Source organism: Lissotriton vulgaris, chromosome 2_1 (assembly GCF_964263255.1).
Source record: "Lissotriton vulgaris chromosome 2_1, aLisVul1.2, whole genome shotgun sequence".
NCBI classification, from domain to species: Eukaryota; Metazoa; Chordata; class Amphibia; order Caudata; family Salamandridae; genus Lissotriton; species Lissotriton vulgaris.
In genome coordinates this window covers 1,156,451,012-1,156,474,954 of record NC_141687.1, presented here as the reverse complement: position 1 = coordinate 1,156,474,954, position 23,943 = coordinate 1,156,451,012, and positions in this window count along the sequence as shown.

Here is a 23,943-nt window from a genome sequence, read left to right as displayed (position 1 = left end):
AGGTGGCCGCACCAGTTTGCGACCAGATGGGTACATTTGCGAGATATTTCCCCATAGAATGCAAACAGCATACCCGAATAGGAAAAACGCATCAGGAATGGGCAGAACAAGCAATTCGGCATGCTCGTGAAATTCTGCGAAGCGTGCAGAGATTTTATACTGTTCCGCAGAACTTTGCGTAACTCGACTACGCAAATTCCGCCCAACCTTACTTGAGGGCCAGAATTTCACTACTTTTCCACGGAGTATAAACCCATTGTTCCTGAAAGTGCTCCGTGTTGGTCCACCACTTCCGGGTGAGAAATGGGGGGAACTTCTCGCATTGGGTACTTAGTTATTTGAGTGGGACTCTTATCCTGTAGTCTGCTTCTATAAGAAAGCAAAGTTGAAACATTCCCGAGCACTTAGCCCGGTTTCAGGTTAGTTACATAAACGTGGTCTCTAATATCGCATAAGATTTGGGCAGCCTCCGTTTTGATATGTGCATGCCAAAGGTCAATCAGAGCAGCAGACATATACTTAAGGACATGCTGATGAATAAAAAGTTCACAATCTTACATGACCTGCCAGATATCCTCGAGACTGCAAATTGTGTTACGAGCCCACCTTATGGCCTGGTCCCCTATTAATTTCTTCTCTTTTTCCCCTACCCCAGATCACATTATTTAACCTAATCATTACCTAAATTTGGTCAGATCTTTCTCTTCTGGAGAACGCACTGGTGTATCAGTAATTATTGACGACGGAGGATGAATGACTGGAATAGGAGTAACAGGTATTGCTGTAGTTAGAGATTGTAATGAAAGAGAAGGAGTAGGGCGTACATTAACCGGGGCAGAAGGTGTGACAGCCGTAGAGAGTGACAACTGAACCCTGGGCAGGTTGTTGTTGCTGATGGGGTACAACTTGATATATCAGTTCCGGGACATATGGTGGCAGGCCTGGTTTTTAACAAGGCCTCCATAAATGTTTTACCATCTTCCTGAACCATATAAGACTTATCAATGTGCAACCGCAACCTTCTATCCTCACATTCTATTACTTTCTCCGTCTTGTCCCTATCATAAGCTTCAGCCTTTTGTGTAAGGGTCTGCATATTTCTTTTTCTAGCATCCTTCTCCATTTTAAATTGCCTCTGCTTGGCCTCCTTCTGCCAAGTACGAAGAGAGGCAAACATAGACTGCCTACTGCGTTATTTGAACAGCTGTTCCTGAAGAAACTCTATCTTTTGTTCATCAAAAAAGCCTGTCAAGAGCAACTGTAACTCTGCATTGACCCTCGTATATCTGTGCCACAATGTACTAAACATAATAGGGCCATGGCCATGTTTTACATACATATCAAAATTAGGACTGCCCTCTGGGGGTGCAGGCTGGGACTCTTCGAACCGTGCATCTTTAGAACAACAACAACAACAACACAAACTCCAAATCTTACTGAAACCAGGCATTTCAAAGAAAAAGAAAGTAACATCGTTATTTTATCTGGCAAAGTATTTGCACACACTTTTCACCAAAACAGTCCTTATACTGAAACAAATCCACATTACAGTGGTACTACATCCTCAAGAACCAAAACAGTCTCACCTGATATCAGAGGTATATATAAACCAGTTCTCCACTGAAGACTCTACGGACCAAGCAGTCAGATCAAGGGTTTTGCCGTTCAGGACACCAGTCGGGGCGACTGCTGGGTGAGTCCACCCTCCGGTGGGACAGGGGCAGCAGCTGCAAGAAACAAATCTCCTCGTGCAGGGATCCCTGAGCCATCAGTCCGACCTGGTGATGTTCCCGTACTACCCTCCTTCTATAGAAAAGGGATGGGTCACTGTCCCGATGGGGTCCCTGTTTGGGTGCCAACTAAAGGAAGTGACACACTTCGGGTCACCTGGGTTACCTCGGACCACCTCTCAGCCTTCCATACCAAATGAAGAATCGGAGAGACAGTGAAGAATATACACCAATTATTATTTATTATATATGCTCAGAGCAGGGCTCCACCTGCCCAGTCTCGAGGTAGAGCTACAGAGGGAACTGAAAGAAAGTCAGCATAAAGATACATTATGTTCATTACACGGTTAGTTAAGGACACGCCCACAGTGGAATTTTCCAAACAGATGTAGCTGGACAGAGCGAGAGAGAGGAAAAAAAGGTTTCTGCTTTCATATCTTGCACAACTCAGTAATGCCCAAGGCCATTTCACCCTGGGCTGCGATCAAACTGCCAGACAAGTGGGAGAGGATCTTTATCTAGTGGAAAAGCTAATCACTGGCACTAACAGTTCTTTATTGCAGAAACAAAATGTAGCAAAGGGTATTTCTTGGAACAGGAAAAGATTAGTTTATAACATCACACAAAATGGAGTCTAAAACAGAAAATGGTGCAGAGAATGCTAACTTATACATGACATTAGGTGAGCATCAACGGGCCTATTCTAATAGCTGGATGTTGGACCTTTAGGCAGCCGACAAAGCTACCAATCACTCTGACTGCAGTTTAACCAACATATTATGGGTCTCATTTATGAGGTTTTGACCCAGGGCTGCACCGCAAGGAATCTTGTGGCGCAGCCCTACGTAAAAACAAAAGGTCAGGATTGTGCCCTATAGATGAGATATGATTCAGAAAAGGGGGTGGTGATGAACAGAGTGTTTGAATTAGGCAGAACACTCTTACCCAGTCCAAAGATCAGGGCTTGATCCATCACCGTTATTTAGCTCATTGCACCATGCCAGCTCAGAACCTGGCTATATGCAAATTAGTCTGTCCCTGGCCCAGTGCATCATGGGAACAGGGCAGACCAAACTACCAATCCAATTCTTCACCAGAAAGGAGACAAGCTTCCGGGGACCGGTTTCTGGCATTTCAGCCGTCGTCCGCCCGGCTTGCTTGGTTCCTGATGGTGCAGTGAGCAAGGGACTCATGTCTGAGTATACCCTGCCACACCTATAGTGGCCAAAAACGATTCAGAAAAAGGGGTGGTGATGAACAGAGTGTCTGAATTAAGCAGACCACTCTTACCCAGTCCAAAGATCAGGGTTTGATCCATCACCGTTATTTAGCTCACTGCACCACCCCAGCTCAGAACCTGGCTATATGCAAATTAGTCTGTCCCTGGCCCAGTGCATCATGGGAACAGGGCAGACCAAACTACCAAGCCAATTCTTCACCAGAAAGGAGACAAGCTTCCGGGGACTGGTTTCTGGCATTTCAGCCGTCATCGGCCCGGCTTGCTTGAATCCTGATGGTGCAGTGAGCAAGGGACTCATGTCTCAGTATACCCTGCCACACCTATAGTGGCCAAAAACGATTCAGAAAAAGGGGTGGTGATGAACAGAGTGTCTGAATTAAGCAGACCACTCTTACCCAGTCCAAAGATCAGGGCTTGATCCATCACCGTTATTTAGCTCACTGCACCATCCCAGCTCAGAACCTGGCTATATGCAAATTAGTCTGTCCCTGGCCCAGTGCATCATGGGAACAGGGCAGACCAAACTACCAAGCCAATTCTTCACCAGAAAGGAGACAAGCTTCCGGGGACCAGTTTCTGGCATTTCAGCCGTCGTCGGCCCGGCTTGCTTGAATCTTGATGGTGCAGTGAGCAAGGGACTCATGTCTCAGTATACCCTGCCACACCTATAGTGGCCAAAAACGATTCAGAAAAGGGGGTGGTGATGAACAGAGTGTCTGAATTAAGCAGACCACTCTTACCCAGTCCAAAGATCAGGGCTTGATCCATCACTGTTATTTAGCTCACTGCACCATCCCAGCTCAGAACCTGGCTATATGCAAATTAGTCTGTCCCTGGCCCAGTGCATCATGGGAACAGGGCAGACCAAACTACCAAGCCAATTCTTTACCAGAAAGGAGACAAGCTTCCGGGGACCGGTTTCTAGCATTTCAGCCGTCGTCGGCCCGGCTTGCTTGAATCCTGATGGTGCAGTGAGCAAGGGACTCATGTCTGAGTATACCCTGCCACACCTATAGTGGCCAAAAACGATTCAGAACAGGGGGTGGTGATGAACAGAGTGTCTGAATTAAGCAGACCACTCTTACCCAGTCCAAAGATCAGGGCTTGATCCATCACCGTTATTTAGCTCACTGCAGCATCCCAGCTCAGAACCTGGCTATATGCAAATTAGTCTGTCCCTGGCCCAGTGCATCATGGGAACAGGGCAGACCAAACTACCAAGCCAATTCTTCACCAGAAAGGAGACAAGCTTCCGGGGACCGGTTTCTGGCATTTCAGCCGTCGTGGGCCCGGCTTGCTTGAATCCTGATGGTGCAGTGAGCAAGGAACTCATGTCTGAGTATACCCTGCCACACCTATAGTGGCCAAAAACGATTCAGAAAAGGGGGTGGTGATGAACAGAGTGTCTGAATTAAGCAGACCACTCTTACCCAGTCCAAAGATCAGGGCTTGATCCATCACCGCTATTTAGCTCACTGCACCATCCCAGCTCAGAACCTGGCTATATGCAAATTAGTCTGTCCCTGGCCCAGTGCATCATGGGAACAGGGCAGACCAAACTACCAAGCCAATTCTTCACCAGAAAGGAGACAAGCTTCCGGGACCGGTTTCTGGCATTTCAGCCGTCGTCGGCCCGGCTTGCTTGAATCTTGATGGTGCAGTGAGCAAGTGACTCATGTCTGAGTATACCCTGCCACACCTATAGTGGCCAAAAGCGATTCAGAAAAGGGGGTGGTGATGAACCAAGTGTCTGAATTTAGCAGACCACTCTTACCCAGTCCAAAGATCAGGGCTTGATCCATCACCGTTATTTAGCTCACTGCACCATCCCAGCTCAGAACCTGGCTATATGCAAATTAGTCTGTTCCTGGCCCAGTGCATCATGGGAACAGGGCAGACCAAAGTACCAAGCCAATTCTTCACCAGAAAGGAGACAAGCTTCCATGGAAGGGTATACTCAGATGTGAGTCCCTTGCTCATTGCACCATCAGGATTCAAGCAAGCCGGGCCGACGACGGCTGAAATGCCAGAAACCGGTCCCCGGAAGCTTGTTTCCTTCCCAGTGTAAGAATTGGCTTGGTAGTTTGGTTTGCCCTGTTCTCATCATGCACTGGGACAGGAACAGACTAATTTGCATATAGCCAGGTTCTGAGCTGGGATGGTGCAGTGAGCTAAAAAACGGTGTTGGATCTAGCCCTGATCTCTTGACTGGGTGAGAGTATTCTGCTTAATTCAGAAACTCTGTCCATCACCACCCCTTGTTGTTAAATATTTTGTCCACCCTAAGCGTGGAAGGGTATACTCAGATGTGAGTCCCTTGCTCATTGCACCATCAGGATTCAAGCAAGCCGGGCCGACGACGACTGAAATGCCAGAAACCGGTCCCCGGAAGCTTGTTTCCTTCCCAGTGTAAGAATTGGCTTGGTAGTTTGGTTTGCCCTGTTCCCATCATGCACTGGGACATGAACAGACTAATTTGCATATAGCCAGGTTCTGAGCTGGGATGGTGCAGTGAGCTAAAAAACGGTGTTGGATCTAGCCCTGATCTCTTGACTGGGTGAGAGTATTCTGCCTAATTGAGAAACTCTGTCCATCACCACCCCTTGTTGTTAAACATTTTGTCCACCCTAAGCGTGGAAGCGTATACTCAGATGTGAGTCCCTTGCTCATTGCACTATCAGGATTCAAGCAAGCCGGGCCGACGACGGCTGAAATGCCAGAAACTGGTCCCCGGAAGCTTGTTTCCTTCCCAGTGTAAGAATTGGCTTGATAGTTTGGTTTGCCCTGTTCCCATCATGCACTGGGACAGGAACAGACTAATTTGCATATAGCCAGGTTCTGAGCTGGGATGGTGCAGTGAGCTAAAAAAGGTGTTGGATCTAGCCCTGATCTCTTGACTGGGTGAGAGTATTCTGCTTAATTCAGAAACTCTGTCCATCACCACCCCTTGTTGTTAAATATTTTGTCCACCCTAAGCTTGGAAGGGTATACTCAGATGTGAGTCCCTTGCTCATTGCACCATCAGGATTCAAGCAAGCCGGGCCGACGACGGCTGAAATGTCAGAAACCGGTCCCCGGAAGCTTGTTTCCTTCCCAGTGTAAGAATTGGCTTGGTAGTTTGGTTTGCCCTGTTCCCATCATGCACTGGGACAGGAACAGACTAATTTGCATATAGCCAGGTTCTGAGCTGGGATGGTGCAGTGAGCTAAAAAACGGTGTTGGATCTAGCCCTGATCTCTTGACTGGGTCCATCACCACCCCTTGTTGTTAACTATAGATGAGATATGGCACATTCCTTTTAATATTTATTCATTTATGCATTTCTAACGAGCCTGGTTACGCCACCGGCATGTCCACATGCTAAGTAGACACACTAGTAAGAGAACGGTCATAGAAAAAAGTCCAAAAATTGCATACAGACGCATTACTACTGCTTTCGCTATCTTTAGGATGCAGAGGAGAATAGCCATGTTTTCAGTTTTTTCCTAAATGTAGTTTTGCACGGTTCCATTCTTCGTGTTTCCGGGAGCTTGTTCCAAGATTTTGCTGCAAGATATCTGAAGGACCGTGCTCCCATTCTTGTGGTCTGTATTCGTGGGACCTTTCCTAATGCCCTTCCTTCTGATCCCAAATTGCGGCCAGGAATATAATGTGTTATTATAGGGTGCAGGTATTGCGGACCTTTTTTAGCAAGAATTTTATGGCAGTAACACATTGACTTGAATTTGACTCTTTTTTCCAATGCCCTCCAGGGCTTTTTTTGCAGAAGATCTTCTAGGAAGAGTCAATACCAACCGAGCTGCCACATTTTGCACCACCTGCAATTTGGCTAGCCTCTTCTTTTGTGCTCCCAGATACAGTACGTCCCATAAGCTAACTGGGAAGTCACCAGTGCGTGCACTATGGTTTTCCTTGTATTGGGTGGTAGTAGGTCCAGAATTTTTCTCAAGCTTTTTAAGGTGCCAAAGCACTTACCCACTACCTTCTGTATTTGGGCATCCAAAGGCAATTTAGTGTTGAACCAGACTCCCACATTTTTTACTTCTGTTTTGGAAGTAGGTACTGGGGCCAGTGTTTTTGGCCACCATGCAGAGGGCCATATATTCAGTCTTTTACCCACTATCATTACCTATGTTTTATTACCATTCAACTTCAGGCAGTGATTGGACACCCATTTTGCTACGTCCTCTTTTTAATTTTTTTTATTTTTTTATTGAGATGGATCAGAATATACAAAGAAATCATACACATTAATAAATATTAGCTGGATAAGAACATGGTAAAATCAGACATGTAAATTTAGGACAGAAATGCAGATATAGATAAATATTCATCGTCCTCCAACTCTTGGCATAATCCAAATAATCCAGACAATTTATCAAGAAATTACCCTTGTAGAAAATGTTACATTCAAATGCTGTAAAGGTGATGCAGGGTCTATTCAAATTATTCATCTCCTTTTCCTCCAATTACTAAGTGGAGCCCAAATCTTTTCACCATACTCTTTCCTCTTTTTGCCTTTAAAGCTATATAAACATTCTTCGATGTTATGAGTCCCAAGCAATCTCGTAAGCCACATCTGAAATGTGGGAGCTATCGACTCTTTCCAGGCCGCCGCAATTAAAATTCTAAAAACAGCGACACACAGAAAAATAAAAGCTTCAGCTTCCTGTTCGACTATAAGGTTTTCATCCCTGCCGATCAAAACAGTAGTAGGGGATAGAGGAATTTGGCACTCTAGCAACCCCGATAAAAAACTTCTCTATTTCTGTTAAAACTGGCTTTAGATTCTGACACGAATAAAACATATGCACTAAATCCGCCAGGCCTTGGTTACACCTTGGACATCTATTGTTATCCCTTTTACCCCATTGGAACAGCTTAGCGGGAGTGTAATAAAGGTTAAACAGCATCTTATAATGTTGTGTTTTTAGGTTAGTTGCTCTTAGTACTTTTCTATTCAGTGCCAGAGCATAGTCCACGTCTATATCTGGGTCCCCTATTCTTAGAGCCCAGGCAGTTTCTATTTGTCCGATGTCCTCTCCCAAACCCTGTAGGAGATAACTGTACCCTATTTTGATCTTCTTGCCCCCATTCATTATGTATTTCACAATCGGACTTAACTCCTGGATACATACCCTAGGTCTCAATGACTTCACTGTTTGTTCTAGTTGATTATATAACAGCCAATGGTTCGTAGGGATACCAAATTTTTGTTGCAAAACATCAAACCCTAAAAGATCATCCTTACACATAACATCCCCCAAATATCTAATGCCAAGACTTTTCCATAAACCGCTGCTCCTGTTCTGTCCAAGATGTAAAAATGGACTTGAGTTCCAGAGATCTATTAAACCATTGATCTTGGGAATCTTGAGAAAATTCAGTATCGCCTTCCAAGTACCCCACGCACTTAACAACACTTTACTTTTGCTCCTTTTAAAGTACAAGGCATTAATTTCTCGTGTTAAGATCCCCATAGCCCTTTCACCAATAACTAGTTCATATATTGTGGGGATTCTGTGGGCACCGGGCGGCATCTCGGGAACATCATAATACAATAAATGATTCATATGCAGCATTAAGCAAACCCAATGATAAAGCCTTAAATTAGGTGCCGATAATCCTCCTCCCTCTAATGGTGTAGAGAGTCGGGCTAAAGATCTCCTAATTTTACCGTATTGCCATAAAAATTGTGAAAACACTGATTCCATTTTTTTCATCAAACCTTCATCAACTAATAACGGTATAGCACGAAATAGATACAGTAATTTTGGGAACATTGACATTTTCAGAACATTCACCCTGCCAATCAAAGACAGATGTAATACATTGATTCTTCTCAATTCTTTGTCTATTGATGTAAGTAAGGGCCCATAATTTTCCTGAATGATTTTACCTACATTTGCATTAACTTTTACTCCTAGATAGACCGCGGAGTCCACATACCTTTGATCACTTTTATGAATGTTCTATGTACAGATTATTATCGTTTTTTCTGTATTAAACTTATAGCCTGAGTACTTCCCAAACTCCTGAGCCAGAATATTTAATTCCTGTATTGCCGTTTGCGGATTAGTGGTAACAATTGCCAGGTCATCCGCATACGCCAATAGCTTGGTGGTATATCCGTGGGATATAACCGGGGATATTTTATCAGATGCAAGAATTTTCCTTATCAGCGGGTCTATATAGAGTGAGAAGAGTATGGGAGAGCAGGGGCAACCTTGGCGGGTGCCTCTTCTAATCACTACCTCATCCGATTGAAATCCCATTGTAGTGATTCTGGCTACTGGGTCCATTTTGCTACGTCCTCTAAGCACCTAGTAAAATTGAGCTCTGTCTGTTTGTTATTTCCTGAGAGTGTTACAATCTGCTGAGTATCATCAGCGTACGATAGGATGGTAACCTGATGTTTTTCCACTAGCTCGGCCAGTGGTCCCACATATAGGTTGAATGGCGTGGGACTCAAAATTGATCCCTGTGGGACTCCCCGGGCAGTAAGTTACTCTTAGATACTTGTGATTGCTGTAATACCTGACAACTACATGACCATAGGAAGGATGCCATCCAATGTAATGCAATATCTTCTACACCATATTCCTCTAGTCTGTGCAAGAGCAACCCATGGGAGATGGTATCGAAAGCCGCACTTAAGTCCAAGAGGATCATTGCAGCTGTCTGCCCCACATATGTCTCATTGTGACCTTAGCCAGTAACAGAGCTAATTCCGTGGAGTGGGCTCCTCTAAAGCCAGATTGGGAAGGGTGTATAAGGTCATTTTTCTATGTATGGTTGTTTAGCTGTTTATTTACTAGTTTCTCCGCAGTCTTTGTGACAAATGGTAACAACGAGATTGGGAGTAGGCATGAGCGAATTTTGCGGATCTCGCGTTCGCGAATTTTGCGGATTTGCGGATTCGCAATCCGCAAAATCCGCGAATTCCCGCGAATTTGCGGATTTTTTTTTTGTGTTCGCCCGTGTTTCTGCCAGTTCGCGAGGGTTTTGTACACTTTCGCAAATTGCGAACTTACCTGTCGGGTCGCAAGTTTCGCGAACTTGTTGTTTCTACGTGTCCAGCCTGTTTGGGACACTCTTCTTCATCACTGCCACTCTCTGTCACCACTGCCACTCTCTGACTACTCATGCCACCCTCTGGCCCACCCATGCCACCCTCTGTTTCATCACCACACCCTCTGGTTGTCCAGTGTACATTATTTTCGGCAAAGCAAAGCACACCTTCCCTGCCTCAAGTGACCTGAATTAATTTGGGGCTGATTAATGTGTCACAGAATATTTTTTTAGCTGGCACCTGCTTCCTTAGTGCGCCCTGATTAGTGATCTTTTGCACTTGCTAAGTGCTTTCATTGTTGCAAAATTAGTTACAACACCTGCCCTGCCCCAACTGACAATAATGAATTAGGGGCTGATTAATGGATTTTAACTTCCAGCCTGGCTCCTGCTTGTCTCCCTTAGCTGTAATTCAGGACCTTTGTGGCATATGTGTAACTATTCTGAGGTTCAGAGCAGGGTCACATAATAGTTTCAACTGGCAACTGAACTCTGGAGGGGCCCCTCAGGAAGCACTACAGGAAATGGCTACTAATGATGAGCCTGAACTTTTGAACCTGGTAAGTAGTTACTTTCAGTTTTGCTAAGATCGTATTTCTGCAATTTTGCACTTATTCGCGGGGCGCGAACTCACGCGAACTCACGCGAACAGTGCGAGCAGTGCGAGCAAAATCCGCTGCTCGCGGATTTGCGGATTTTGCGGGAGATTCGCAAATCTCGCGGATTGCGGATTTCCCGAAAATCCGCAAAATCCGCGAGCGGAACGGATTTTCCGCCCACCCCTAATTGGGAGCACGTTTTCTAAAACTTCTTGGTCTATGGATGTTTTTTTTTTCAACGGGTGGGTTATCGCTTGTTTCCATCTAGTAGGTACTTCCTCCTTCTGGAAGGAGGTTGTAATTAGCTCAGAGATGTAAGGCATGATAAGATCTGCTCCCATCAATTGTTGTGCTGGTCGTGCAGGATCGTGTGGGGATTCAGATTTAATTCCTTTGGCGATTGTTTTAAGTTTATTAAGTTCTAACATTTTTAATTCATTGAGCCTTTCTCCTAAAAAATTCTTCTCCTTCCTAGGTTGTAAGCTGCTCCCCTGACGTGCTTCTGCTGGGAAAATGCTATATATTTTAGCCACCTTCCCTTCAAAGTATTCAATAATTGTATTGCAGTTTTCTACTGAGGGTGTTTCTTCATCCTTGTGATTTTCATAGGATTTAAGTGACTTTAGTATGGAAAACATTTCTTTGGAGGAGCTTCTCGCTCTTTCTATTTTTTCCATGTAGAACTTGCACCTTGTTTCCTTAATTAATGTATGATATTTTTTTAGTTCTTTTTTATAACAGACATTTTTGCAAAAAATGTTGCGCCATTTGCGCTCTAACTTCTTACACTCTTACGTTGTTCTAGCAAGAGTTTCATTGTACCATGGTGCTGAAGCCTTCTATCTCTTGGGACTCTTAGTACTCCATGGCGCTATCTCATCAACAGTACCTTTTTTCCATTCCTCAAATTGAGCATTGGCAATGTTTATATCTGTTCCTCATATTGGTTTCTTTTTTTCCAGTGCCTGTGAAAAGGAACTAGGGTTCAAACCGGCCCACTTCCTGTGTGTAGCTTTCAGACTAGGCCCCTCTATCCTTGAGCTGGGTATAGATATTGAGAATGGGATCAGGTAGTGGTCTGTCCAGGGTATAGGCCATGGTGTTTCCACTTCTATTTCCTCTTGGTTAGTAAATATGGGATCAAGAATATGGCCCTTCTGGTGAGTTGCTGTTTTCACCTGTTGAATAAGGTTCATTGCCATAAGGTCCATACATAGGGATTGGGATTCCTTATTCTCTTTGTTATCGAAGTGCATGTTCAAATCGCCAAGTATAAAGAACTTTATATAGAGTAAGGCTAGTTGAACAATCTTTTCTCCTAGGCTTGCTATGAATTGGGTGGCTGGGCCTGGTGGACGGAATATTAGGAAGCCTGCTATGGTCATATCATCAACCGCTGAGAGTTTAAAGAGGAGTGCTTCGCAGTGTTTTATATTTGCTTCCATTATGCTGCACTTCAAGGAGGATTTATGAATTATAACGATTCCCCCTCCTCTTTGTTCCCTATCTTGCCTTTGAATCCCATAACCCTCCGGGAGTGTGTCTGTGATATCAGGATCAGAACTGTCATTTAGCCAGGTTCTCTGTAAGAAATAACATATCTGGATTTTTTTATTTTTGGATATCATAGATTTCATATTTATGTTTAGTCATAGACCAACAATTTAATAGAATTAGTGACCACTTCCTAGCCTGTTTCTTGGAGTGATTCCTGTACGTGAGGTTAACGTTGCAGTGTAGGCATTTTAAAAACTTCCTATCAGCATTCACATTGTTTTTACATTTGAGTGAGATAGGCTTATCCAGGCTCATTAAATTGTCCTTTGAATATTCAATTCTTGTCTGGTATTCCAGACATATATGGGGCCTGGTCCTTGGGCCAGGTCTGGCACGGATGGATGCAGACGGGCTTGCCTTTGGCGCGCCAGCGGTGCCCGTTGCGCTACGTGTCCTGTAAAGCATCCAGTTTTGTCCGGATCCTGTCCTTCTCTTCTGCGCAACCTCACAATGGGCTGCCATGCGCCTTCCTGCGCAAAATCAATATTTTCAGTGATGTCCTCTCTCTATGTGCATCACTAAAATATTTCTCCTTGTTGCACCTCCCTAATGCCACCCCTGTGGTGGTGTTAGATTCTGATGATTTCACGTAAATCTGGGAATGTGTTCGATTTAATGGGTGTTGCATGAAAAACCCCACAGCAACACTCATGGAACGGCCCTTTCATGCAGTGTTCTGCGTGAAAGGGGCACATATTTACAAGGCTGTGAAAAGTCATGTAAAGTTGCTTTACGCAGCCTAGTAAATATGCGGGGCACATTGCTCCACTGGAACGTCAGAAAAGTGTAGTTCCGGTGGTGTAAAAGTGTTCACAAATACCACCCTACATCTTTTCCACTCTTGCTCCAAAGCCCCTCTTTACTGGGCGTGGCTTATCGCTGCTACAAGAGAAGCCTATTCCTAACCAGGAAGATTCAACTGTATGCCCCTCTGTGCCATTGTTGGGCGCTCCTCGGATCCGACAAATCTCCTCCCCTGCTGATCTCAGTCAGTGGCTTGAAGTGGGTCTCCACACGATGGGAGACCTCCATCATGATGGCTCTTCCATTCCCTTTGAAACCCTGATGGCAAAAACAATCATCCCACGTGGTCATTTTCTGTTATATAATTTCCTCCTAGGGGTGCTGGGAGGGCAATGGGCAGACATGCACCAAGAACCCATTATGCACCACATATTACAGTATCTTCATGTCAGTGGCACGGGTCACTACCACATGGTAGCTGAATTACTGTGTCCTTACACACCCACGCAGCACTACCACTCACATCCCAGCAATTGTTGGGAGACAAACTTCGGACACTATTGCACTGATAAAGAATGAGCTTTTATACTAGAATACCCATCACTCATCCAATGTAATGCTCACTTCTGCCTGCTTCAATTCTACATCGCACATAGAACTTAGCTTACCCCAGATAAAATAAACAGCCACTATTCTCGTACTGTTGCCGTTTGCCCCTGCTGCACTCTACCCAATGCTGATCTCCTTCACAGGCTCTGGGCCTGGCTTTCACTCAGCAACTACTATCGACATGTGACCACACATTTATAGACCTGCACAGGGCAAGCAACACTACACACCTGGTAGGTGTGCTTTTTGGGATTTAGGCACAAAGATAAAAAAACATAGAGACTCTACTTAGGGTGTTTTCCTAAGATGTGGAAAATGCATCCATTCTGCCTATTTTAAAGAAAGCCAACTTAGACCCAGAGGACGCTACTAATTATCATCCAGTATCCCGCCTTCCTTTTCCCGCTAAACTACTAGAAAGGACAATGAATAAACAGCTCATGGAATATGTCAACAAATACAGTTGGTCAGACGAGACACAACACTGCTTTAGATCTGGCCATAGTGCTGAGCCAGCCCTGATTAAATCGGTTGAGGAAATCAGGGAAGCACTGGACAATGGTGGGAGGGCCGCCCTCATTTTATTAGATCTGTTGGCGGCCCTTGACACTGTCCACCATACCATCTTTGTGGAAAGGCTAGCTGCAATTGGAGTGCTGGGAATGGCACTCCACCAGCTAAAATCCTTCTTGGAAAATAGGACTCAATTTGTTGCCATGGATTTGGTCAAGTCTGATCCTTTTCAGCACCATGTGGAATGCCACAGGGCTCATCTACTAACCCCACTCTTTTTAACATTTACATCGCTGCACTGGCCTCAGTCGTAAAACCCTTTGGCCTTGCCTTAACGTTGCATGTGGACCACACTCATATTGTTGCTGCAGTCACGAAACAACCTCACACTATAGTCAGCAATTTAATGATTGCATGACAGCAGTAAGCTCATGGATGAGATTTAACTGCTTAAAGCTGAACTCTAATAAGACGGAGGTTGTGATTTTTGGAAACGATCCCTCATGTTGGTCCCCGAGTTGGTGGCCAGCGAACCTGGGTGACTTGCCAGAACTGGCTGAAAAAGTGAAAAACGTTGGGATTATTGTAGACAGTGAGCTCTCCTTCTCCAAGAAGATCAATGCCTTGACATCCTCTACATTTTTCATTTTAAGGAAAATCAAAAACATCTTGGCATTCATCCCAGCAAATTCCCAAATGTTGCTTATATCAGCTTTGGTGCTGGCCAGATTAGACTATTGTATTGTTCTATACCTAAATCTTCGGGCTCAACACCCAAAAAAAACTTAAGGTACTACAAAATAAAGCAGCAAGAGTTCTCACATGCGCCCCCAGACATGTCTCGGTGAGGAAAACCATCAAGCAGCTGCATTGGTTGCCAGTAAAGGAAAGGATACAATTCAGGGCTCTGCGCTTTGTGCACAAAGCCTTGCACAAACAAGGACCACAATTTCTTGGCCAGAAATTAAGATGATAGACCACTAAAATCCTCTAACTCCAGGACAATGGTGGTACCAAAATTCAATAGAATGAACTGGGGCGGTAGAAGTTTTTATCTAGGAACCGCATCCATTTGGAATAAGCGTCCATCATCTATGCGATCAGACACTTTCCTGCTCAAATTCAGACAGTTGTTGAAAACATGGCTTTTCAGCAACTCAGATATCTGCCTTCTGCTCCGATCAGTAAGCTAGCGCCAGGATACCGAATGATAATAGAGTACTTTACAAATCTCCTACATTGACATTGACATACTTGCTTCATTGACGTAGGGATCCTCTTAACCAAGCGCTTGATCCCTCGCAGATGGAAGTCACCTAACCTCCCTGAGCTCCACACCTGGGGACGTTCGATGCAGACTTGGGCTCAAGCTGTGGGCCCTGCTCTGTGCAGGGAAGACACGAGAAGCCTTCGTAAGTACTCCCTTGAATCCTGTTGGGAAACCATATTAGCCCATTTCCTTGTCACCCTCTCAACCATGAGCCCTATGACAATTACATTCCAATCGAGGCACTAGATGAGCTGCCCAAACAACACCCCCCCTCATCATATTACTGGTATTTCACAAGTCTCTATATTATTTCCCCCCCCCCCTTAATTTTTTCTCGCCTCCATGACTCTGCGCTATTTTTTTCATGGCATGCACTAATTACTATGGGGCACATGTATCAACCGAATTTTTAGTCGCAAATGCTGTGAAGCACAAAAAACAGCTTTTGCAATTAAAAATTCGCAATTTCAGATGTATGAGGCAAAAGCGCATTGCAAAATAAGGCATCGCAAAAATAGCAATTTGTTACGTTGCGAAAAAATGAAATCTGCGAATATCCTTGCGATTTCCTAATTTGCAATTTTCTCAGTTAGCGAAAGTCACACAAAGGAAATCACAATTTAAGAAATCGCAAGGAAATGTAACAAAAATTGTCGCAAATTAAGAAATCACAATTACCACCAAGTGCATGCAGGTGGTAACCAGGTGCAAGGTATTTAAAGCAGCCCACAATGCAACTGAAACTTCCACAATGGCAGCACTATATGTCATAGCCAGGAGGCTGCGTATGCGGGCTCTTTCACAGAGGAGAATGAGACAGGAACGTATTTTTAGGCTGTGCATCACTCTGTTCCAGCAGACTGAAGAGGACATCCATGACAAGTACAGGTTGCACCCACAGACCATTGTGGGCCTGATTGAGGAGCTGAAACCCTTTTTGGAACACCCAACATGCAGGACCCAAATATTTCCCACCCATGTGCAGGTCATGTGCTCACTGCACCTCCTGGCCTCAGGGAGTTTTCAAGAAGTCATAGCAGAGGTTGGCGGGGTGCCACAGAGTGCCCTATCGTGCTTTTTCCATGCCTTTCTAGATGCAATGCTACAGAGGCTATCACATCATATATACTTCCCTAGCACCAAACAGGCATTACAGCAAACCAAACTTGACTTTTACCATATTGCACGTTTCCCCCAAGTCATTGGCTGCATTGATGAGACCCATGCGGCCCTCACACCCCCAGCAGCATCTGAGTACGTCTACAGATACTGTAAATGCTACCATTCCCTGAATGTACAGATTGTGTGCAATGCTAAGTATATTATCAATGACATTGTACCAAAGTTCCCTGGCAGCACACACGACTATTTCATTTTTAGGCATAGTGGGATACTCAGATGTCTGAGTGCTGGAGGGTTTGGAGAGGGATAACTGCTAGGTAAATGAATGGCACACATCCATCCATCCACTACATCTCTTGGGGGTGGGACATTGACTTACCTATTTATTGTATCCCTGCAGGTGACAGTGCCTATGCAGTGCAGGTCTTCATCCTGACCCCGTACCCGGATCCAGCCATTGCAAGGGAGAAGAGATACAACAGGGAACAGATCTACGCGCAGCGTCATAGAGCGTACATTTGGAATCCTAAAGACCTGGTTCAGGTGCCTGCAAAAAAGTGGAAGAGCACTGCAATACAGCTCTGAGACATGCTGTAAAATCGTGGCAAGCTGCACAATGCTCCATAACATGGCTATGAGGAAAGGCACCACAATTGATGTGACCGACACAGACACATCGGATGACGTTTGCCCACCTCCCCCAGGCAGGGCAGCAGCAGGAGTTGGGGCAGCTGCCGGACGTTAGAGACGGACTGAGATCACACCAAACTACTTCTAGGTAAGAAATGAGGATGATGAGCCAAAATGATTGAAATATGTGATGTGTTTATTCACACTTCACAAAGATGAACTGTTGCTGTACCCAGCACATGTTATGCACCCAGTGCAGGTGCTCCCCACGAATGTGTACAATCTATTTTGTTGGGTTGCCTCCCCCATTGCCACAAATGTATAAATGTGCAGTTCACCTCCTCCGGTGATGGATTGGTGCTGGTCGTTGCCCGGCCTGAGTGCCCTCCGTTGTGTGCCTAGGTACTGCACCTTGTCTGCCACTGCGACATCGTGCATCAGGCAATGTAGGTGTGTTGCTACTCCTACTTGAGGTCTCTTTACTCTCCCCAGAGACCATGAGTGTGCTGCACCCGAGTTGGCGGTTTGCATTTGTTCCACTGCGCTGGTGACCTGTTCCAGCCCTCTTGCAATGTCCTGGCAGCAGTGTAACATTTGCAGCTGCATTGTAATGCTGCAAAAGGTGAAGTTGCTGATGGTGGTGCAGAGGCAGTTCACCGCCTTTGTGCAGTTGTGAAGTTGTGCGTTGGCACATTGGGAAGCCCTGTCCCTGGCGTCTTGATTTTGTTTCAGTGTGTCACATAGGTCACGTATTTCACCTGCCATGGCCACGATGCCCTCTCCCATGTAGCACTGATATTTGTTGAGGGTGCTCAGCTGCCTATTAATGGAGCTCAATGATTTCTGTTGCAGGCGCTGTACTTCAAGCATGTTGTATTCCAGACCTGCAAAAACTGTATGCTCCTCTTCGGTGGCAGTGCTGCTCCTGGGCCTTGACCTCTGTGTTTCCATTGTCGCTGCACTGATATGTGGTGTTTCCTGTGTACGGATGTGTGACACACCCTGCCTTGCCTCTCTGTCCTCACTTGCCTCCCCTGTGGCGTCTAAGTCATCCTCCAATGGAGGCAGTGGGGGCACATTTGTGCGCTTCCTGCGCATGATGGTTGTGTGCTGTGACTCTTCACTAGAGTCCCCATCATCTGACTGGTCCAAAGGAATGTGTACCTCATCTCCCTCTGCTCTGTCATCAAGTGCCCTGGATTGTGCTGTGGAGGTAAAGGGGGACACATGAGTTTCTGTCTTTGTCTGCATTTTTGACTCAATAAAGTTTCTAAGATTTGTGTTGTCTGACTTCTGACACTGTCTTATTTCCTTATCAATAACCCACACTTTGCACATGATTTCCTATGTGTCATGGACACACTATCCTACAACCAGCTACAACTCCCATGATGCATTGCTGTGTGTGCTGTAAGAAGTGGACCGGAGTGACATGTGTTGTTTCTATTTTACACATTCTAGACAGTGTGCATGCTATCGGGATGTGTGCAGAAATATTTGTCATGCATCTTACCTTGACTGCTGGATGCAGGGTTTGAGCTGTCGATGTCAGCAACACCACTTACACTCTCATACAGGAGAGTGGATTCCACAAGCTCTTCATGGGGTGTTGGCTGTGCTGCTGTGGATGTTCCTCCCCTGGTTTTGTTTGACTCCTTTAGTCTGGCTGCCACCCTCTCCTTAGACCTTTGGCCCATATCATACCACCTCTTGTGCAGTTCTTCAATGGTATGATGAGTCACAACCACAGCATTGACTTTCTCTTGTATTTGCAACCAAACTTTCAGTTTCCTTGCTTCTAGGACTTCCAAAGTTTTTTTCCCAAAGAGGAGCTCATGGCTGCAGACCATCTCCTCTATCAGCACCTCCTGCTCTTTGTCAAAGAATGTATGCTTTTTCTCCCTCTTTTCACCCTCCTTGTCCTCATGTGGCCTTCTAGACTCCATTGGGGTTCTTGCTGTGCTGTGCTGCCTCCTCACACTCTCCAAACTGCCTCTTACTGTGGCTCAGGCAAACAGGTGCAGCAAATCACTCCCACTTCCTGGCTGTGATGTCATCAAGCTGCACCTGTATTGCAGATTCCCGATTTTGGATTTCTTAATTAGCGAATTTTGCTAATAAGGAATCGCAAATCAATATTCTGAGAAAATATTTTGCTTGCGATGTTTAAGAAATCGCTAATCATTAGCGATTTTTTAAATACATCCCGTTTTCCGAATCTGAAACTGCGAATCGCAGAATCTCGCAATTTGAGAGTCGCAAAATGGGATATTCATACATTTGCCCCCCTAATTGTTAATATTTTTGCAGTTTATTGTCGATAATTTTTGTAATTCTTGAATACTGAGCTAATTTAATTGAGTCGGTAAGCTGCTGATTCTGCACATGTAAGTGTATAATGTTCATACTGTATTACTTGCATCCTCTTTCTCATTCGTTGTGTAAGAAAACCAAAAACAGAAAATCAATAAAAAGATATTTTTTAAAAGATCAATTCAATCAATTTTATTTAAGATGGCATCTCCGCAAGTGTTATCCCCGTGGAGGCCATACAGACTTTCTCTCTTATCTAAATATGCAGGACACGTTTTAAATCCTTGTCCTTCCTGCCGGTAAGGTGGTCCTGCCAAGCACTGCTGTGAATGCAGATGGCATGCAGTGTACTTCTGGCTCTTGGGAGGCGGTTACTACCACTGCTGCCCCATCAATAGCCAATCCAGAACCTGCAGCTCATTGTTGCGTTGTACGATACAGTAGAGGGCAAGGTTTCTCTTCCTTGGATTGAAATAAACTAGGACCACCCTTGCCATACCCTCAAGAGGGTCTGCTTTGGCTCTTTAGTGGCTGTGATTGCAGGAGCAAATGGCTGCTTGCGTTTCCATTTTCCATGGGAAACTTACAATCTAAAGACCCTAGGCCACCATGTGATCCAATGCTAGGATCTAGATCCAATAGATAACGAGGAGCTGATCCCTTATACTCAGTCATCACTAGGGGCCAGATGTACAAAGCTTTTTTCAGCTTGCAAACGGCCTAATTCGCTGTACAATGATGTACAAAGCCCTATTTACCATTCAGTAAGCCATTACTAAATCACATACTTGGTTTGCGAGTCGCTATTTGGAAAGGGTGAGCCCTGGGTGTTCCTTCCTAATAGCGAGTCACACTGGTACTTAGGAAGGTTGACTGGGAATGCAATCACGAAACAGTCACAGTTACCACCAACTTAAAGTTGGTGGTAACCCTTTTGCAAAAAGGAAGGGGTCCTCAAGGGACCCCTTCCCCTTTGTGAATGTGGGCGCCAATATTTTTTAAGAGCAAGCAGTGGTCCAGAGAATCACCATCTGCTCTTAAAAAATAAAAAGGTAGCTTTCATTTTTATTTTTGAAACACATCTAATTTTTCTTTTTACGAAAAACGGGCTGCATTACAAAAAATAATGTTGTTTTATTTTATTTAAAAAACATTCTCAGGCATTGTGATCTGCCGACTCCAGCAGGCCACCATCCCAGTGATTGTAACCATTCACAATGAGTCACAAGTTGTGACCTGCCTTATGAATATTGAAGAGGCAGGTCCACTTGCGACCCACTGTGAATCGCTAACAGTGTCAAGTACACTGCCTCCCATCACAACTAATAAAGTCCACTATTAGGAAATCGCAAACACGCAATTTCGTACATCTGGCCCTAGAGATCGCCAGAGGTGGTTTGGGCATGTGAGCCTCCGAAGGATCATGGATCACACAACCACAACTCCCCCTATCCACTGGTAGTGAAGACCAACCACAGTGTGAAGGTCTACGGAAACACTTGGGGCTTGAATGCCCGAGACATCTGATTTTAAGATGGAGATGCATGATTCCCTAACCCACACGAATTATGTGCATTTTCGTGGTGACACAAGTCTTTTCAAAGACGTTGAGGGGGCAAGTGCCCATCTCACCCTCTGCAGGTTTACTTATCATAGTCCATTCCCGTGAATGTGATTCAAGGTGAATTCAGTCGACTCAAAGACTGACATGCAATCTTTCTTTAAGTTATCTGCCGCTGTTACGTAAATTGCGTTTCATTTTACCGTTATTCTCTGAGTTAACGTTTCCAAAACTGGATACATACTGGAGTGGAATGTTGATATCTTAAATTCGCCCTGATTGAGATTCTCTGAGTAATTACTGACAGGAATCTTGTTTGTAGTTGTTTAATTTGCATATTATTGATGTTTTTGAAAGATTCATTTTATCGTCTTTTTTAAATCTTTATTTTTATGTTTTACAGCAGAAGGCAATCAATAGTCCCGTTGAAATGAAATGACTGCTTGGACGGATGTCATTCCAACAGCATCTTGCAGGGTCGGACTGGGACAGAAAATATGCCCAGTAAACATTGAAAGCGATCCACATTAGCGAATCAGATCGCTAAAAATGTGTGCAAATCAAGGCAGTTAAACTTGTTAACAGAAGCTGTATCAATGTTTTGCAAGGTATGGTAGGTGGCTGCTTGCATTTGTGCTTGCTATAGGTAATTTTCGTGGTAATATAAGGAAAATCAACAGTAAAACAAGCACTTTCAATTGCGAGAGTTTAAGCAATTAGCAATGAAAATGACAATGCTTTTTATTTATGTTTTGATAATTAACACATAAATAAAAGGCATGGTCATGTACAATGCCAATCGCTCAAACTCCTGTAAATTCGAGACCTATGCAAAGAAGCAGCCACCATTGTCCCCTGCTACTTAGAAAGTGAAAGTGCGCATGGTGTGCTGAATGTTGCAGGAAAGCATGTTGTGCCTGCAGTAAAAGAAACCACCAAAAGAAAATAGTGTATACAGACTAAAAAAGACATACGTGTAACAACCGAAGTAAATGGACCAGTCCTCGTGGAAGGTTACAAATGAACACAAGGCAGTACTAAGGAGAGACTAAATAGCCTATTAACGAATCAGAAGCCAGCATTTACGAAGGACAATAACACAAGCCAATGACAAATATGGGCAGAGAGTGGGTGAGGCTTCTATCTCATACTCTAATACAGCATGGCGCGCAGAGCAGCGCATGCAATGCCCAGGCTCGACCTAAAAATTAGGCCACAAGTCTATAAAACAGCCAAAAAAATGGCTCAGACATTAATCTATGAGACCATCCCTTCAGACACTTCCTGATTGCTCTATATCCCAGTCCCACCTGAAAATTTAGCATCATAATGCACGTTAACCACATCTCTTCTTCTGCAATGGGGGGCTCCAGACTAGTGCTTAATTTGAGCCGGTGAGTTCCGGTACTTGGCACAAGCACTTATTTGTCAACACCAGCGCTTGTGACATCCTACACGAGGTGGTGATGTCTTGCTAATTTAAAGATGTCCACACCAAAAATTAATTATTAACTCAATATGCATTAAAATGTCCACTACCTGTCGACCAAGTTATTCTTATAGCTTTGGGTGCCTGAAATAATCCGAATATTCGCACTTGTGTGATGGTTAGAAGTTGTGTTGGTTCTGTCATTGGCTGAGCTGGCAGGTTCAATGTGTGGTGCAAGCTGCAGTGGTGTCCTGACAATGGCCCTGGCACTTATTTCTTTACAAATCAAGCACTGTGTCAGACATCAGAAGAGCAGGAGTTGCAACTACATGATGATTTGCACTTTGATCACCCCATTCCCGGAGAACATCAACCAGTGTTCTTTGCAACATAACTTGCTGTCGGTATCTAGTGAGCAGTGTTTAATTTCAGCCTGTGGTTGCAGCTGGGCCAGCACTCATTTATGTGGCCAACGCATACTTTTCTTCAACAGACTTTGAACTTTGATCCAAAGCAAGATAGAGAAAAACACAAAAGAGCTAAACAAGAAGGAAGAGAAAGATAGAAAAACAATGACAAAAGAAGAAAGCAGGAATGAAAAAGAGTCAAATGCAGCAAAACACTCAAATAGAGAGCTCCCTAAACATGGAGTACTATATTATCTGGAGTGTCAAAATACTTGCCCTCTCTTGGTCTTGCTCCCGTGCCGATGAGAATCTATTGGCAGTGAAGTTTTCTCCAACACTCTGATGTACCTGTGCAAATGCTAAAGGAAAGAAATACCCATCTTCCGTATTTTCCGGCGTATAAGACGACTTTTGAACCCCTGAAAATGTTTTGGAAAGTCGGGGGTCGTCTTATACGCCGGATACCAAATTAGACCGTCTGTTTTCATGTGTTTTTTTAACAGCGCGGACTACTCCTGAAGGTGCCCCCGCTTCCGGCCCAGCCGGAGGTGGGGGAGGGTGGCTCTAATCCGCCCGCCAGCCACAGAGTCGGAGAGCATTGCATCCTGGGGGCTCCTGCGCCTCATACCATTGCCAGGTGGATACCCCCGGGTCCTCCCGCACAATTGGCTTTCAAGCCGCAACTTCGCCCCTTTACTACTGCCTGGTGGGTACCCCCGAGGCCTCCCGCAGAAATTGGCAGCCATAATGCCGGAGGTGGGGGAGGGTGGCTCTAATCCGCCCGCCCGCCAGCCACAGAGTCGGAGAGCATTGCATCGGTGGACAACGCTGAGGATCCGCGATAGCATCCACGGAGTCGGAGGACGCCGCCGGGCACTGGAGCTGCTTCACTGCGGTAAGCTGAGCGTACTCGGAGGACTAGACATTTAGTGCGGGTGGAGAGATTAGGCTCGCAATATTTCCAGTATATAAGCAAGGTGGAAGAAACATTTTCCGCCTAAGTATACAGTGCTTACAACCCTATATTTCTAACTAATCATGACCACCGAAGCTGACGTGCTCAGAGATAGGGCAGCAGCGGCGGACGCCATGTTTTCGAATTTACCAGATTTCAGCAATAATCCCATAGGTACATACATGAACAGCAG